The sequence below is a fragment of the Pogona vitticeps genome, chromosome 4, assembly GCF_051106095.1.
Source record: "Pogona vitticeps strain Pit_001003342236 chromosome 4, PviZW2.1, whole genome shotgun sequence".
Taxonomy (NCBI): domain Eukaryota; kingdom Metazoa; phylum Chordata; class Lepidosauria; order Squamata; family Agamidae; genus Pogona; species Pogona vitticeps.
In genome coordinates, this window is record NC_135786.1 from 110488592 (window position 1) to 110504519 (window position 15928).

Genomic DNA, 15928 nt, shown 5'->3' on the forward strand with positions numbered 1-15928 from the left:
CTGCCAAATCCAGCTGCCATCTTAAGGCTTTGTTTCAGACCAGTTCGGACAATCATGCCAATGTTTTTTTTCTAAATGAAAAACACCCGGAGCGCCCGGAGAAGTTTGATAAAGGCATTATGGGAGAGTGTCCCAGGTATCTCAAGAGAGAAAGAGAGAATTTATTCAAGAAAGCCTCACAGCTTCAGATGGCTGAGGTTCACAGGAGTTCGTTCGTTTAGTCGTTTAGTCGTGTCCGACTCTTCGTGACCCCATGGACCAGAGCACGCCAGGCCCTCCTATCACAGGAGTTAGAAAAACAAAAGTCACAGGCAGGCATATATCAGGACTTAGGAGTAAAGAAATAGACTTGGGGGTCACGGCCAAGAAAAGTTTTGTCAGGCAGGTCAAGGAGTTCAGGCTGCATCTTGGAGCAAAGAAGAGGACAGGGTTAAGACTGAAGGACAGAAATCACAAGCTTTGAAAGTCAAGAGAGATGAATAATTGTTGCTTCAAGTTGAGATCACACAAGGTTATAGAGGAGAGGTTGTTACAGCAGGAACTGATAAAACCATACGCGTTTTTGCTGAAGGAATCAATGGAAATGTCCATATTACAATCTCTTCCAGAAGTAAGATTTCTTTGTATTCTTGAAGGCTTTCACGGCCAGTATCTGATGGTTGTTGTGGGTTTTTCAGACTCTTTGGCCATGTTCTCAAGGTTGTTCTTCCTAACATTTCGCCAGTCTCTGTGGCCGGTATTTTCAGAGGAGTTGTGACTCCTGTCCTCTGAAGATGCCGGCCACAGAGACTGGTGAAACATTAGGAAGAACAACCATCAGAACACGGCCAAAGAGCCCAAACAACCCACAACAACCATAAGATTTATTTCTTTTTAGCGGCCTTTCTTCCATCATGGACCTCAAGATAACATATAGAAGCCAGACAGTTTTCTACCCAGGCACTACTTGGGTTAGGCCTTCATCATACTGGGTTCTTCATGTACCCTTAAACCAATCCACCTGGGCCCTGGATATGGTGACCGGTTGAAAGCAAAGAACACAGGAGAGACAAGAACCAAAGTTTAGCTCTTCTCAATCCTATTTGTGGGAAGAGAAAGTGGACAATTTCACTTAATTTCTCTAGGAGAAGGAGAAATCATCCAACAGTTTATCAGAGCTGGAACTCATACAGTTTTGCTCCTTTCTATCCCAATGGATTTTTGTTTTTTATGCTACCATTTGCAAGTGCCAATAGCAGCAACTGTGAGGGCAGCTTGGCCACCATTCTGCTTCTTCCACAATGCCTTCTACTTCATGTCATTTCAGGACATCATAATGGTGATGGGAAGGCGACCACTGGAAAAAATGGGATATGGGGTAGGAGGGGAGGGTAATCTTGACATTTGACTCTCTATTTCTAGGGAAGTAAGAAGAAGAAAAAAACCTCAGGATGTTCTCTGAGGGAGGAAGAAGTCTTCTGAAAAATTCTGACTCATCACCATTCTTCAGGTTTCAGCATCTACCCCAGATCATCCAAATGCTGACATTCCAGAAACATTTTGCCTCTTGCACAGACCTCTATAATTCAGTTCATTCTTGGTAATCCCAGTCATTGATATGACGAAAGGAAATGTTATTCCCAGCTTCAGGAAAAAATGTGAAACTAGCACTCTGCCATGGTTTGTACACCAATATCCCAACAGTTTTATATCCCCATGAAAGAGGGTTCAATTTTTTCTGCCTCATTTCTCAGAGTCCTTTAGAATTTCTTTTGATTTTATTTTCGAGCTTTCTTGAACACGTTGGGAGGGGATGCTTCTTTGTTTCTACTTGCTATGTCTTTCTTGATCCATTTGCAGCTTCCCTGTCTGCTCACACTTCCTGTTCTAAAAAAGCTCTGTGGAAAGAGTCATGATATCTTTCTTTGAGGTGTAACTGAAATATGAATGCCTGGCATGTAAATATGTGCTGGCTGCAACAGATATGATTGTGCGGTAAAAAGACAAGATAGCCAAATACCTGTCTTAGCCAATTAATAGGTGAAATAAGCACAATAACCTTCTCTAGATTTCTCTTTTCAAATTTTGTTTGAAGGAAATATGTTGAAGTGAAGACAAAAATGGAAAAAGGAAAAGTGTGGATCTGATACAGACTCATCATCATTTGGATAGTATGACATTGTTAACAGAATACCTGTTTTATAGGTGAAGGTATTAGTCTCAGCAAAAATAGATCCATTGCATCAGTGGGATTCACATAGTTGCTGATTTAGCTTTCAACAGTTGATTCAGTGGGCCTACTTTGTTTGGGACCAGAAATTGGAATCAGGTCTTAGACTCCATGACGTTGCTGTTTTTGCACACATTCATAATAATAACATACCAGAATTTGGGTGCCATCTGCGGACCATAAGGCAAAGGTAAAGGTTCCCCTTGATAAAGTCCAGTTGTGACTGATTCTAGGGGCAGGGCCCATCTCTGTCTGTAAGCCAAAGAGCTGGCGCTTGTTCGTAGACACCTTCCATGGTCACATGGCCAGCATGACTAGACACAGAACACTGTTACCTTTTCACCAAGGTGGTGCCTATTCATCTACTCGCATTTGCATGCTCTTGAACTGCTAGGTTGGGAGGAGCTGGGACAAGCAATGGGAGCTCACCCCATTGTGCAAATTTTAACTGCTGACCTTCTGATCGATAAGCCCAGTGGCTCAGCAGTTTAACCCACAGTCCCAACCACATCCCCTGTGGACCACATTGGCTACCTAATAAACCAAAAATATTAACAACTGATAACTGCAAGTTATTCAAATAATCAGAAGATAAATTTTTTTGCCTGGAATAATTATGATAAGAGTGATTTGAAAATTGTTTAAACACTGTGTAGCATGTAGAAGTAGTCAATTCTGCATTGGATTTGGTGGGACCCACTCTCTCAAACTAGTCATCTCATGGGGTTACAGTTTGATGTTGTTTATGGGGTGTTCATGTGAAGGAAAATGTCAGAATATTGAAGGGTATGTACTTTCTCAGCCACTAAATATATGAAAACTTAGTGTCCCTCCTGTAGGCTCATGGACCATTTTCACAGCGGAACAGTTCTAGGAAATGTCTTCTCATTGCAGCTCTGCAGCCACCTTATGTGTCAGCAAAATTTCATTTATTTATTTTACAGTACTTCTAAAAAGAAAGATGGACTAACAACTGTCTTCCAACACTTCATATTTATCAGGTAAGTTCCACCCACCTCCAAGTTTAAGAACATCACACTCTGCTATGTGCATCCGTCAGCTTTGTTGTACTGCTATTTGATACTGATTTAAACTTCAGTAAGTATGCGTACATATTGCATTGGGTGGGTGGGTGGCCAGATGACAAATGACATATTTCTGCAGATTTATCACACTTCAAAACTTTCCTTATGGCATCAAGACTTGCACAAGGAACTCAACAATCTGTAAACTCTCCCTAGGACTTTTCAACCCATTGACTTTTATCTTAATCGGTATGCACAGCTCCATGCCTTATATATTTTTCTACTCATACTTTTCCACTGCTATTTTTCTCGCATTCATTGTTCATGTAGTGTTCCACTTTTTCTCTCTAAGGTATTAAGCCATTCTTTCCCCTCTCATTCTTTGGATGTCCCTGAATCAATTGATCCGCCTAATAGCTATCAGACATGCTGTAATTATCTGGCATCCAAGTGTTCTCAACTTGATTCTTTGAGATTAAGCACCGAGGGACAACCGGCTGATGAGTCAATGGGTTGGCACTGCAGAATATGTTTCAAGATTTTCTTTGGTCTCTTAGAGTTTGTTCCATGTTGCTGCTTGAGCTGTTGTGATGTATGGCAATTGTAACAGATTTTTTCCTAGATATAAAGTACTCAGAAATGGTTCACAAGTCCCTTCTCCATTGACACTGTGTGGTTGTGCACCTTGCCCAAGGTCACACAGGTAGTGGGGCACATAGCCCCTACCTGGTCACAGTGATCTCAGATAGCCTCTCTCCTGGGAGTCCATCTAGGCATTGGCGGTTCATGTCCTGAGTGAAGTGTATGTGTATTCGCCTTTATAACTAGACCAGAAGCCCTACTTAAAACAGGAAAGTTTGAGAAAGAGTATTCACAATGATGGGTGCTTCTTGAAGTAGTTCGAGACAGTCCAACTTCAGGCAAGTGGCTCCAATACAGGTCTTTATCATATTCCATGATGGCCTCAATTGATGATGTGACTGACATTCTGGAAGAACAATATTGGTTAACCTGTTATCTGCCATGTTGCTCAACATTTTAAAAGCTTAAAATACAGGGGAAGGTTACAATGTGTAAAATTCCTCTGTAAATTTGGTGTGTCTTCTGCTGTTTCCACGGAATCTTATGCAGGAAGGTGGCATTTTCTGTGAGAACTGTAACAAGAAGCCATTTTGTGCAGGAATTGTGATAGTCCTGCACAGCTTGGCATTTTTTTTTCCAGAAAAGAATGAACATGGAAATTCTGAGAAATTCCTTGAGATGCCTCTCTGGATTTCTCAGAAAGGAAAACAAATCTTTTACTTAGAGCTCTCACTGTGAGGATAAAAGTGATTTTTCTCTTGAATTTCCTCAACGAGCAAGAATTGTGAGATTCACAATTGAATCCATAGAATCAGACATGTAAAAGTGGCATTGTATGGGTGTGTTCCTATTACAAATAGCAGTTTTCTGCAATATTACATGTTATGTATTTCCTTGCATATGTATTTCTAAATGCATCTGCTTTTAGAAATAAGTCCAATACAATGTAAGGGGGCTTTAATCCTTTAAGAAGGCAGAATGGGGTGGATCATCTCAATGGGGCTGGGGGATATTTTTCAGATTTCCTTATAGCCCAAGAACCACATTCCCAAGAGGCACAGATGGGGTAGCCAAATGGAGGTGAGGTGGCCAAAGAGACTGAACTGCATATTTTTCTAAAGATTGCTGCATTGAGATTGGTGAGAAATAGCTTTAACAAAAAAGTTCATTTAAAAAAACAAAAAGGGCCCCTTACCCAATAGTGGACAGTTGTTTTTTTTAATGGGACTACAGGGGCAGGATTGATGGGGACCTCAAAACATTGCAAAATTGCCCTCTGCCACCCGATTTTAAAACTATTTTGGGGGTGTAGGGGCCTCAAGGTCAAAAAGTGCTGGAAGGGTTCAGAAATGCCCCCCTGTGTTGACAGCTGGCGTCTCCTAGGCCATTCAATGTCTAGTCTTGAGATGGAAGACTGCATCCTTAATATGCCTTTTATGAATGACATGAAACTTTCAGCAACTACTGAAAAAGATTACACAGAGCTGGCTTTGATCTTACCGTCTGGTACATAATAATTGTAGTCATAAAAATGGTGACAGATCTGCATCTGCACTATAATATTTCACAATAAATTATATAGAACAACATGTAACCCGCCAAAGGTTTGCTTTTAAACACATGAATATTTACTTTGTTTTATTAAATCTTCAGGGAGAAAATGCCTGCCTCATTAATCTGTTTCACTACTGACAAATGGACTGCACAATTAATGATCTGGCTTATTTCAATCAAGGTGCTGAGAGAAAGAAAGTTTTGAATTTAAAACAAAAGATGCCCAAGCCTGACTATACCTATGCTTGAATATAATTGTAATATGAAATTTCCATTAATCCATTCTGGATGGCTTCCCCTCTTCGAAGGTTTATGCTGTCATTTAGTGTTCATTTTTCACACATTAGAGGTTTTTCTCCTCTGTGCGTTTGTCTGAAAACAGCTTTTGCTGAGAATGTGAGAAAATTCAGAAAAAGAACCTAATTATATTCTTGATTAGGATTTGGTGTACAACCATGTATAACTCAATTTGATTTTTTTTTAAAAAAATGTCTACCTCCTCAACACCAGCCACAAGAGCTTAGCTTTTGAAAATATGTTTAAAATTCATGACATTGAAATCAGTGGGAATTATGACTGCTTAACTTGGCCTGGGCTGTTTACTTTTCACTGTAAGGATATGAAGGGCATCCCCCGAGCCCTTAAAAAGCTTTGACTTGAGCTGGAACACCAGCTTTGCAGAAATTCAAAAGAAAAGTATTTACTGCAAGTTAGCTGTAAATAGGCATGAAGCTGCTTGCAATATGCCCTGTTTTACTGAGCACTGTTCCATTCTGTGCCTCTTTTCAGTGCTTGCTGGCAGTAACCTGCTCCCTTCATGTGCCATTACCTCTTTGTCCCCACCCTCACCCTCTGTCCTGCTTTGCCCTGCTCCGGAGTTTGGGAGGTCGATTCCCCACTATGCCTCCTTGACAGGGGCTGGATTCAATGATCCATAGGGTCCCTTCAACCTCTGCAGTTCTAAGATTATATTCTAACCCAATTAAAACCATATTTAACATGGTAAGAGAGATGCTGCTACAACCTGTGAGTGCCCTACCCTCTTTGTTCTACTCTGTGGCCATCAAAATTAGCCTCAATCCAGTTAATGTTTTGGCATTCAGCTGAACATCTATCCCTACAGTAACATAATAACATGAGAAGAACTTTCCTGGGTCAGAGCAGACATCTACTTAGACCAGTCAGAATATTCTTGGGCTGGCCAGCTAGATAAATAGGATATGTAGACAGTAGTGCCTTAACTGCTCTTGCAGTATATCAAAGGGTATTCAATGGAGTGCTGTTTCTGAACATGGTGGGTCCAGTTAATCTTCATGATTAGAGATGCAGAAAAAAATTCACAAATCTCGCAAGTAAAATTTCAACACTTCAATTAAAACAGAAGGTAGAAGTATGCAAGTTTTTTTCAGCATTATATGTGCTGAAACAAAGGTTGAAATTCACTAATAAGGCACAACTAGAGCAGACCAATTGAATCAGTGAGCATTTGGTGAGTCAACACCTATGTAAATTCCAGTGATTCAATGGGCCTACTCTAGTTATGACTTACTATTGGATTTCAGCCTAAGTCTAACAGCCTATACTGTATCTAACTCCATCCTTTTTTCTGGAAATGCTGGCATGTGGTTAACAGAAGCTTACCTTGCCAAGCAGGAATGTTTTGCTTATTTCCACTGCACAATGGAATGGTCTATTTATAACGGATCTATAAGGCCTCTTTGTCAACTCTGCACTGAATAAGGAGATCAAAAGGTTTGCATATTCGTGGGTGTGGATGTCAACATTAACGTGATCAATTTGGTCATATCTGGGATATTTTCATCCAAGTTTATACTTTAGAGGTTATTTTGGTCATTTATTGACTGGTAGGTTCAGACAGGAATTCTATCAAGGAACAGTTCGTAAGCATCCACAAGCACATCTCTGTTGCACTTCAGTTCAGGGATCTGGGATCTAAAGGATCACCTTTGATATCTACTTTAATCATCTAAGCAGATTGTGGAACTCTAGATGGGGTTGATTTGGGAGGGTCCCCCTATCTTGATACCACTGATGGTCAAATGTGTAACAATGAAAGTTGTTGTTCAGCCTGGCTTGAAAATCCTTGCCTCTGATATTTTTTTAAAAATGTAGGCTGATAGCCCCGTTTGCATGAGAGATTCTCATACAGTTCCCTATCGCAGTCCTATTTAAATAAATATGGCTGTAGTTAAATCCATTTATTTTGCTCCTTCTCTTTCCTGAATGCTCCATTTACAAATCTGTTAGCAGTTTAAACATTATGGTAGGCCTAATTCACCACATCATCCATTTGACCACTGAATTCTGAATAAAATGTTGAAGCTATGCTCATTATGCAATTATAGTTTCCACTAAGTGCAGCAGTGTGGGAGAGAGAAAATCTGAAAGGAGACAAAAAAAAAAATATTCAGGCCCACTCACTTGTGGTATCTCTTTAGGCATGACATACCAGAAACAAGGAAGATTAAGGCATCTGGGGAATTCATTATTTGTTCTCAATATTTGCATTAGGCATGATCAATCCAGAAACCACACCTTATTTACTGGTCCTTTTTACAATATTCAAGAAGAGTTCTTGCACCAGAGTGCATAGCCATGGGGACATTCCTAGGTATCCAGTTCAGACCTTGAAGATGCCTCTTCTAGTGCTGATTGCTTGGATGGTCTTGTCTACAACACCTCACAGTTTCTATCTAAAACCGTATAGTTTTGTCTGAAGCAGCTAATTGGGGAAGGTATTCAACACCTTTCAAACTCACAGACGTTGCAGCTCTAATTTTGCTAGTAGTTGCCAAGAGTTATTATATTTCACCTAAGAATGTTAAAACAAGTGTCTTTTATGTTCAGTTCTTGACAACTCCTGGGCATCTACATCTAGCCTGTAGATCTCAATGAGCAGCTTTTTACCTTGCTTCTTAATTAACAATTCCCTCCGTTATAAGTGATGCTTTGCAGACAGGAATAGATTGGTGGCAGCATAATAAAGCCCACAGCAATGGTTTCTTCATCAACAGAAATACAGCTGAAGAAGCTTAAGTACACTTAAGGAAAGGAAACTAAGGATGTAAATTATACCTTCGTTCTTCCTCATGTGCTAAATGAGAAAAGGCCAACCAAACAAAATTGTTCTTGTGGTGACAAGGTGAAATTCCCCCCCCCACACACGCTTGTGTTGAAGAGAGCTTGTGCATTTACAAGGCAGATTTCTTTTTCTCACAATTACAAAATTGCAACAAACTAAAACCAACAACAAATGCTACTTTTTTGCTCCATGGACTTTTAAAAGGAAACCATACTGGATGAGTTGTTTCCATCATTGTGATGCAGTTAGGCCAGCCCTTAGTGGTTGTGCTTTCTCTCTCTGTGCACCTAACATCACAAAGAAAAAATGTACTAGCAACATTTTCACAAATGTACAAAGTACATTAAAATGCTTTGGTGCCTCAATCTCATGCTGAAAGTATGATCTCTTGTGGCAGCTTGAGAATCCTCAACAGACTCCTTTACTGTGCTGAGACAGCTTGTTTCAATTCTGAAGGAGACATTCATGAGAATTCTTCCTATCCCTAATGGCAGTCCAAACTGTTTTTTATCCTTCTGAATGTCAAAAGCAAACACTAATGCATTTTTAAAAAATATATATAAAAAGTTAAGAAATACTTCCATTTTAACAGAGGCTATAAGTTGAGTATTCCATCAAAAACCAATAAAGCTGTGCATGAACTGTTGTAACAGAGGCCATTAGTCAGTAGGAAAAGAAACAGAACTCCAATGTTTAACTGACAGGTGAATTTTGTTTTCTGTACCTTTCAAACACAAAGGCCTTTTTCAAATGCTTATTGATAGCATGAGACAAAAAACACTTCTGCTGATTTCTTTTCAATGCTGAGGAAATTAGCCAGTTGCATAATACCAGCAGGTGCAGCTGATCAGATTTTGGCTTGTATGATGGAGCAGCCTGCTGGATCACATGGAGCACTCTCCCCTCACAGAAACCAGCATCCATCTCATCATCACAAATCCTGAAACTAATTAATGTCTTGAAAATAATAATAGACACTGAGTACAGTTAGAAGTATCTGGGAGATGAGAAAATTAGAGGGAGACAAGTTGAAGTGTTGTTGTTGTTGTTTAGTGATGGCGGACTCTTCGTGTCGACTAAATGTGTCAAGTTGAAGTAATTGTGATAAAAATAATTTTATGAAGCAAAACTTAGCTCAGATACTGTTTGCAGCCCATGTATGTAGATATTCAAATGTTGTAGTTCTGGATCTGGGAGAAAAAACATTCCTGATAAAAGGAACATATTGTGGGGCCCTAGATCTAACACTGAGGCAGTTTGTATGGAGACAGCCTGTTGCTTAGTGAGAACTTTAGTCCTGAAACCACCCATCCAGTACTTATTTAAGGTAATTTCCCAATTCATATTTTTTTAAAAATTCTAACAACATTTGAAGATACAGAACCAGAATCATGGGCTGCCAAAATTTGCTGGACTGTTAATGATCTTTCCCCCTAGGAGAATTTGCCCCCAAATTTGGCTTTCCTTTGCCCATATGACCTTAATAGTAATTACTGTGTAGCATCAAATCAATTCTAAATTATGGCGATCCTTTTCTGGAATTTCTGGGTAGCGAGCACTCAGAAGTGGTTTCCTATTCCCTTCTTCTGGGGGCATCCTGGAATTCTGCAGCTTGCCCAAGGCCACACAGGCTGGCTCTTCTCTTGGAAGGAACAGTTAAAAATTGAACTCCCATCTCTAGCTCCACAGCCACCTAACTAACTCACTGACCTATCCAGCCAGCTCATATATGGCCTTATAGGGCTTTTAAATAAATGCAGGCTGAATAGTTTGCAGTTGATGGCAATCACAGGTAATTACAACAGTAAATTTGCTTGGTTATTGGAAGATGGAGGACTTACTTCGTTGTTTTTTTTTCTGGAATGCCCTTTATATCTAGACTTCAAATTCAGTATCTTACCAGTAATAGTGATAATATTTTGCCAGTAATGGTGATAATATTTTCTCAAATAAAATTACATTTATATTGGCAGGAACAGATTCTTAGAGAACATTTAATGTGGCTAAGCATGTTAAAATTCCCACCACCGCATTGTCAATATAAGCTCTTAAAACCATTCTGATGAATAGTTATTTAATAAAATAGCTAGCTGCTATAGCAGCTTCTAATGTCTTGCGTGTTTGATTTTATCCTATATATGGTTTACTTATATTCAGTCATCTATCAATTTCTATTTCTATTTCTTTTCTTTCTTCTTCTTCTTTTTGGTGGCTGCAGAAAGCCTGACCAGTTATTGCATGATAAACATTAGTCCTTTTCATATTTCCCTTGCAAGCAAAGAAAAATTAATCCTGAGTTCTGCTTGGTAGAATTATTCCCCAACATTATATACAGAAGTACTTCTCATCAGACATACGTATGAAACAGTGTTTTTTACTATGAACAACATAAATATAACAGCATAGTTATCTATTGCTTAATTTCATTTCAAAGTTGTGCTAACTTTTCTGCTTCTGTTGCTTCCTTTTGACTCATAATGATGTCACTGGTTACTTTGAGTGCATGTTTCCTGAAAAATCTACAATACAGTTAGTCTACTTCATGATTTCTGGTAATATAAAATTGACTTTTCCATTTGAAGATGCATTGTCCTCCCAACTCCGGAATAAAGATGCGAGACAATAATATGGGTTAAAACACGGGCCACACTTTATTGAATGAAAATTCAAATTTGCCATCCTTCCGCTGTTGTCATGCGGAAACAGGTAAATCACAGAGGTATCCAAAAAGACCTTAACCAAGAGATGGGCAAGTACCTGGCCCCAGGTTCTTGCAGTCTTAAAGATAGCAGGAACCTGGCCGGCTGCTAATAAACACCCCCAGACCTCAAGCCATCTTTAGTTGATGACTGTTGATCCAGAAGTGGCCCAGTGCATCTTTTCCCCAATCACTGTAATCGCAGGATCTGAAGTGCTGGGAGATCCAATGTGCAGTTAGCTTACCTGATCTTACAGTGGGACTCACCAGAAAATACCTGTTTTTTCCACACTACCCACCACAGCATAGGGACTAACATAGCTAAGTCCCATGCCCACCATCGAGTCATTCAAGCTCAATTAGCAGCCCCCCCTTGATGTCATCCAGGAAGACATTCAAGCCCAAATCAGAAAGATGTACTCCATTTCCAAAAAAACTCAGGCCTATCCAATCGGATCTTTGGGTGATCAATCACTAATCCAAGGCTACTGCTGACCGCTCTGCGGACCTCTTGGTTAACACCCTGGCAGGCCATGTTAACATCAAGAAAAAACCTGGTGGCTCTCCATGCCAATCGAGGAATGATCGTGAACTACACGATCCACATACTGTAACTGGATACCTGGCATTCAACCATTTCAGGTCACGAATAATGTCCAGGATCCATGTCTTACCTGTATGCCTGGGCAAATCATTGCCGCCAAGATGTACCACCAACACATCAGGTGGAGAATGGCCAAATGTCGCCAACCTGCACAGCTGGCTCTACTGCATGCCGCACAGCCCTTTCCACATGACATGCACTTGGGCTCCGAGACCCAGATGCCCCCCCATGGCCTAATGCTCTGTCCAGTGTACATAACTGTGGCCGACAATCACAATTTGTCTTTGTCTCACTGACTCTAAAGAACCTGTAAAGACATAACAAGACTAGGCCCCTGCCTATACATTAGGTAGCGCTCTTATATATCTACGATAATTGGAAGATGACCACCGGCCTACTGTAGATGCTTGATCACCTCTGAGCTATAACCCAGGGCTGCTGCAGTGGAGGCTGCCCTGATTCTAAACAAATGGGTGCCAAATCTTGTAGCAAGAACACATACTCTGTCTAATGCTAGGTTAGTTAATTTCCAAAACTGATATTTCGTCAGAGGCAACTTATCAGTGTATTGAAAGAAATATCCTGGTTCCTGTCCTCTAAATATGCTTGTGTGGCTTTAACAGGGCAGATGCTGCTTATGCTGCACTGCCCAAGGGTGATTTGAGTACCCTTGCCCATTTGATCGGCCTTGGATCGCCGGATAAGAATTTGTACTTTCCCTTCTTTGACCCTAACGTCCTGCCATTGCAGGGCTAGCCTAGACTTATCAATTCCCCCCCTGCAAACAATTCACTAATTCTAAGGGCACCAAAAAAGGCCATTAATGACGCTGTTCCAAATATAACTTTTTCATATTAATCCATACATAAGAGCGCCCATTGCTTTCAAATGTGCTCTAATAGTGGAGGCGATATAGGGGCTCTAGTGTCTTGAACTCTACCCCTCTCTTTGGACCATCCATCTATCATTTTTCTTATGTGGTAATCACCTAAAAATCACTATAGCCATTGATTTTTGCATAAAAGGCCAGTGCAGACAGCCTTCCTTGAATAGTGCCAGGAGCCAGCCCTTTTCTATTTGGATATACAACAAACTGCTGTAAATATTTGACCAGAGCTGGCCAAACTAGCTCCAGGTCGACCATTTCCCTAAAGTCCTAGAATTCTATACACACAGATGAGTAACCCTTCCTTGTCCTCGGTGCCAGAGCCAAACCTATCGCTCTTGATGCATCTTCATGCCAATTTGCCTGACCTCCGGGGGGAAGAACTTCTGGGAGCTCCCTGGCTCCGGGGTCTAGCTCCCTGAACAGCTCAATCTGTTGGTGCGACAATGCATCAGCTATCCTATTGTCTAAATAGTGCCGGGCATGCACTATTATGTTAAATTGCAGTGTCCATAATGTAAAAGCCCTGACCATTGTCATGACCTTTTCTGAGTATGATGTAAGGCTGTTTATGATACAATGTCACACCAAAATCAGACTACTGAATTTGACCATTCTTTGACCCAAAGCCATAATGCACCCACTATTGGGAAAAATTCTAGAAAAGTCAAATCTATGGTAGTACCATTGTGAGGCTACTCATAGCAGCCCTATCTATGTAGAATGGTCCCTGGAATTGGAATCCTAACAAGTCAAAGTTGAGGTGGTGAACTGGTAAAATTCAAAAGGCTGATTTTATATCGCATTTTGCCAGTTCAGCCCCTACTCCACACCTTCTAACCATACACACTGCCTCATCAAACAAAGTTTATCTCACAGTGCATAATTATGGGGGAAAGGCATCATTGACTGACATTCCCTCTGGAAAGGACAAGTGATGGATTAACCGAAACTCATCCTGGGCCTTTTTAGGCACAATGCCTAATGGAGAAACCCTCACATTTTCAAGAGGTGGTGTTGGGAAGGGGCCGATAACCCTGCCCTCCTTCACCTATCTTACTTTGGACAATATTTTCCATCCTGCATACTGATCAAAGGTTCAGCACAAAAAATACTTTGCACTCTAATTCTGCCAGGATCCTAAAACCATATTTAAAGCCATCTAACAAGTGACATCCTCTATACGTGGGTATGAGCTTAACCAATCTTCCAACACTTCAACTTTAATTGGGCCGTGTCCCCTTTCCAGGGGTACCCCCACCATAATTAGGCTTTTTTCTGCCACCTGCACCTTTGTTCTGGCGTTGGGCACCAGTTTTAAAAGATGATGTCTTTGGGTGCTGGCCTCCACAGGTGATGCATTTGTGCCTAAATCGACACAGCCTCTTTGTGCAAATGCCCTTGGAGTTGTACTCCCAGCAGAGCATGAGGGGTTGAACCGCCTGCCCCACTGCAGGGTGGGGATTCTGATTAAGGGCAACTTTCCTATTTAGGTGACCACTGTCAAATCTATCACCAATATTTGGCTTAGCGAGGGTCATGTGTTGAAGCCACAGACCTGGCAGGGGCTTGTCTCAATGCACATTTGGTTGAATCGTACTCCGCATATGGAATGATTCATCATAATGAAGCCATGCTTGTGCCGCAAAATCAATGTAAGATCTGTAGATTATGTCTAAGTATCGGAAGAGGGATTGGGCCCTCTACGGCTGAGCCTTGACTATCAATCCCACATAGATAAAAAACCTGGGAACCCAATTGGACCATGTTCTTTCCGGTTTCTTCCTTCTATGCCGTTCCTTCTCCTTTTCATCTTCTTTGTCCAATTTCTTCTTTTCTACATCTCTGTTTAATAATTTGAATACGTCTACACATTTGCCTTTCAGAGCTTTTCTTGTGTTGCCAGGGTGAGGTGGTCACACAAAGGCATGTAGTAGTCCCCATACGGCAAGGCACATAATTGTAGCCTGTGTTGGATATGGACAGTTATGGCCAAACCCCTGCATTAGCCATATTATTACGTTGGGCTGGCAAGGAAAAGGAATTGTAAAGCGTGCCCCAGCCACTGAATTGTGGGCTAGAGCATGGCCATGTGTTGTTGGGTAGCCCTACACACTGCGTGTTGTAAGGAGTGTATAGTGTGTGGTTGTAATGACCTCCGCTGGCCCATAGCCATGCAGGGACCGGTGTGTAGGTGCCTGGTGCAGTGGCCAACTCACCTGATAAGGTCATGGCCATGCTTGGTTCCTCCACAGGGTAAGGCTTGTTGGAGCAAACTTCCTCTACTTCATCCAGTACTTCTTGGCACACAGTCGCTGCTTCTGTTGTCACTGGATTTGACGGCCTTCTGCCTTTTTCAGTGCTCCTTGACCTCAGAGTCGATGAGGCCCCATCTGTGTCACACTTGGTAGTCGCCTCAGGAAGCTGCTCTGACTCAAGGAGAGCAAACCTAGCCATTAGATCTTGTGCCATTGCCTTAAGCTTAGCCTTACGGTGGCTCTTGGTGTCCCTCACTGATCTACGTGGTTGAGATTCACTTGGCTGGGAAGCATGTCCAGCGAGCCACTTGGCTTCTAATACTGAGATTGTGTAATTTGGGTTCTAAAATCTCACCACATATGTACAATTTCATTGGTCATGAGAAGAAATGCTTCTGTTTTCATTCTGAAATTACATTTCCCACATTTCTGAAATTACACTCTGGAATTTTTCTATTATGTTCCAGAATATCTTTACTCTTATTTTGGCTATTTTTATTTTTTAAAACAGACAACCTTTTATAAGAGTACTACAGAGCTTCCCCCCGACAACACCCTTAATTATTTGATCTAGTAAAGGTATTATTCTGTCAATGTTTTGACTCCTTAAAAACATTCTAATGGACTACTTTGGCTGCAAACATTTTGTAAATAGATCAATTCACTTTAAAGCTTTATTTCTGTGCCCTTTTCATTGCAAAATCATGAATTATCTCCCTGGGGTCAATTTCTCTTTCAGGTTCACCTTCAACAGACAAAATAGTTTGGTGGCATAACTGTTCTTGACTTATAGAAGAACTCCTGGAGTTTTTGATGAGCGATAGCTTGCTGAAACATCTTTCAGCTTCTGCCAGTACAATGGCAGTGTGCAAAAAATAAACAACAAAACAAAACACAGCTCTTTCACTACACAGAAAAACAATTGCAGGGCTTTGTTTGAGCTTCTGCAAATAAGATTTAATTAGATGAGTGGAGGTACTTTTTTTCTAAAAGTAGACTTGAAGATATC

The 15928-nt window shown here is 40.9% G+C and overlaps 1 long non-coding RNA gene across 1 annotated transcript in view; it reads left to right on the forward strand.

Annotated features, from left to right (window-relative positions):
• The first annotated feature begins 295 nt into the window (after positions 1-295).
• Positions 296-15928, forward strand: part of LOC140706349 (uncharacterized) — a 61180-nt gene continuing 45547 nt past the window's right edge. The window contains exon 1 of the long non-coding RNA XR_013544596.1: positions 296-3210. This is a non-coding gene — a long non-coding RNA (uncharacterized LOC140706349). The remainder of the gene's footprint in view (positions 3211-15928) is intronic.